The sequence below is a fragment of the Neodiprion fabricii genome, chromosome 7, assembly GCF_021155785.1.
Source record: "Neodiprion fabricii isolate iyNeoFabr1 chromosome 7, iyNeoFabr1.1, whole genome shotgun sequence".
NCBI lineage: Eukaryota > Metazoa > Arthropoda > Insecta > Hymenoptera > Diprionidae > Neodiprion > Neodiprion fabricii.
In genome coordinates this window covers 24,593,514-24,596,915 of record NC_060245.1, presented here as the reverse complement: position 1 = coordinate 24,596,915, position 3,402 = coordinate 24,593,514, and the positions used below count along the sequence as shown (strand labels likewise).

The window sequence follows — 3,402 nt, the reverse complement described above, 5'->3', positions numbered from 1 at the left end:
AAAATTCTAAAGTATTCATGAAACTATGAATAATGAACTCCTCAAACTGAAATCGCTCCATGTCTCTTCATTTTCTTAAAAAAAAAAAAAAACCCACTCCTGAAAGCGGGTATGATTTTATACCGTCCAAGCTGTCCAAACGTACCCCTCCGTTGTTCAGGAAACGCGGGTCGAGCGGCCCTAAAAAATCTCGCATCCTCGAAGGGATGCGGCATCCCTCGAAAGGCGCCACCCTGTATAACCTTGGAGGCGCAGCGAGGATGAATATCCCCACCTAGAGGCAGGCGTGCGTTGTACGCTCTGCAGGGACAGGCGTTCGTTGCCCGAGGTGGTTAATCCGGCCGACGAGAAAGATCCTGCGCCGGGTCGAGGCCGAGGGTCGAGAGGGGAGTTAGGGAGGGCCAGATGCGCCCGAAATTATCCGAGAGTTCGGCATTCCTCGGGCCCGAAATTACAACCAGGAAGAGGCTGCGGGGACCCCGCATCTGGCCCCGCGGGTCCTGCAGGCCCGTTTCTTTGTTGCCAGGCCGTCCTTGCATCGCATCGCCGTCCCGGTCGCTCAGCCATGCCCCGTTCTCGCATCCGATCGATCACCGCCACCTCCACGTTTTTGTTCTCAAATCTCATTCCTGCAACCGGTTCCAGTGTCTTGCTGCCTACGCAACGAGGTAGCCGGCTATCGCTTTATCGGCCGAACATTGATGTTCACCAAAACGGATCACGGCCTCGCTGCTGCGAGCTCGAGCTGAGCGATTACGCCGATAATGAATTCGAATTGTTCGAGAACGCCTGCAGTGGGTACGTATTGATTATATTTACTTCGCATCTGCCACTTTCCGCCCGCCGATTCATCTCGATAGACGTTCCAACGTATCTACGTGTCAGGTGTTAGATTTGCAGCCGCCGAACAAGCCGGCGAATCAATGGCTAATTGAATTCAACTCGATTCCGGCTTGCGTTGCGCTGACACAAGGCGGATTAACCCTGATTGCCCTTGATTGACCTTGAGTGTGCGACGGTCCCAGACTCGGTTCGCGAACCTGACAGACCGATGCAAATGAAAGCAAATGACAACGGATGCACCTATCGGAATTTCCGAAAATAACAACGCCGCCGGATTCCCGAGAGTTTTCTAAGGTCGACAGGTTCGGCGTACCAGCATAAGACATACCTATCTTACAAAAATTTCTTTGAATATAAAATTGAGACTTTCCATCGCTCGTGAACAAAGCGGCTGCAGAGAATGATAATGCAAAGAATTATACGCTGCATGTATATAAAAGCGAGTATAAAGTAGGCATTTGAAGAAAGTTCACAAAGGCTAATCGGAAAAAGTGATCTTGTACGTGTTGGTCGTGTTTCGGTTGGCATTCGGAAGGCGTGTTACACCGATAGGGGAAGAAAGTGAAATTGGTTTACGGTGTAAATAGCTCAAGCAATGAAGTTTAAAACTTGAACCGGGCTCGGACGATTGACAATGAAACGAGCAAGTGAATTAATCTCGCCGAGTGTTACACAAAGGCTTACGTGCGGAACACGGACGCGGAATGATTTCCATTCCGGAAGAGTATCGCTAAATTGCATTTGGAATTATTCAACGCCCGCGGTTCGCGCGATTCTCGCCACGACTCGTAGGAGGTGGGCGATTTTCGTCCATCGGACGAAACTTGCATTCCACGTGTAAACGCGGGGCTGAAACTTTAATCGGTCGACATGCAAAGGCAAACACAGTAGTTATTCGTTTCTTCGGAGTTTCGTGAGCAGATGCACACGCGGTCGATCTATGCGGTTAAAAATAACAGTTGCAATCTCGACTCGTGGGCGGATGGTCGGCGAACTACTGAATCATACGTGCGGCATGTAATCGCGGATTTTCCATCGGTTACCGATGGGCGTGCCAGCAACGGTACCCGTACAGACTCGACTCGTAGAACAAGGGGAGTGAGAGCCGAGCCGAGAGATGATTACAATATGCGTGCAATCCGTAAAGAGAAACGCGTGGGTCGAAATAGATCGGTTACTCGCGTAGCGCGCGTGGACACCGATTTGCGCATTGGGTATCCGCAACGCCGCGTGACTTTCGACTCGACTCGACTATCTTTAATTAGGCACCGGAGAGCGATCGAGCGCTAAATACCTGATCGAAAATAGCCCCGCAATTATGCAACCGAACGGAAAGCGCTCCGGCGGGCTTGAGCTGCAGGGTAGTAGCTTGGAAAGGGGAGAGATTCTCCGTTAGCGAATCCATCCACTTCCCGTCGCAACCCCTGCAAGAGCAGAGTGGCGCAGTGGAAGCGTGCTGGGCCCATAACCCAGAGGTCCGTGGATCGAAACCACGCTCTGCTAATCGTAATTTTTTTTTAACCATCCCCTCTTCTGGTTTCGTTCGAATCATTTCTTCTCAGCTCCGACTTAATTAGCAATAAATCCCTGCCCCTCCCGCACGGAGTGACATAATGACAAGAAGGAGGACGAGGACGCTGGTGGAAGCCCTCGTAAATAACACCGTGTGCCGAATAGCTCGCGCATCACCGACGCGTAACCGCTAATCAAGTATAAACCGGACGGCACTGAAGCGTTTATTATAGGCACACTCGACGTGCGTACGAAGGCGAAATAAAACGTCGCGCTGCAGCGGGCGTTTATCGCCGGAGCTGATGCCCGCCAGACTGCTAAAATTGCCCCGGCAAAACGAATTTGCAATGCAAAAATCCACCCTGGGTGAGTGCCTTCCTCGAGTCCCGTGAGTCGAGGACCCGGCTCGCGTATATTCCGCATAGGCAGAGTCACGTCCCCCATTGTCTCTTTCGGGTGAGCAAAAACTCGGCGAACCGATCCCGCTCTACCTACCGATCAAAGGTTCAAAGGTTCAAAAGAGTTCAAAAGCACGGCACCGATCCACGCATATCGAGGGCGATCAACGGATCGAGCAGCCGAATGCGCGGGGATACGTTGCGTGGGTGGATCGCGGAGAGGAACCGATTCCAATTCCCCCCTCGACCTCCTCCCCCTGCGCCGCCGCCACGGCCGGCAAGTGGGACTCCTTTCTTTGTGCCTGTGTCAAAATCAGTCTGGTATTTGAGGCGAAGTGTAACTACGCCGATGGAATAGGGCATTAGGAGCATGTTACCTGTCAAATTTTAATCTCGGTCGCGTTCACGCCCGTCGGAGCCGCGTTCTTTCTATAAAAGCCTGTAGAATCGCACCCGAGTGAGGATTACACCGCGGCCGTACGGTAAGCGACAATCCTTCGTACTTTACACTCACGTGTCAGCTTCGATTGAAGGATTATCGTACCACTCCCCCCTCCCCGCCGCCCAATGCTCACCGCATCAAGTTAATTAATCTCCGGTTGAAAATTGTCCTCGATCCTCGGAGTCGTTGGCTGCTTCGGAAGCCCCT

The 3,402-nt window shown here is 52.1% G+C and overlaps 1 non-coding gene across 1 annotated transcript; it reads left to right on the top strand.

Moving 5' to 3' along the window:
* Positions 1-2,274: 2,274 nt before the first annotated feature.
* Trnam-cau lies at positions 2,275-2,346 on the top strand. The gene has a single exon. It is a non-coding gene; the product is annotated as a tRNA-Met (tRNA).
* Positions 2,347-3,402: the final 1,056 nt, after the last annotated feature.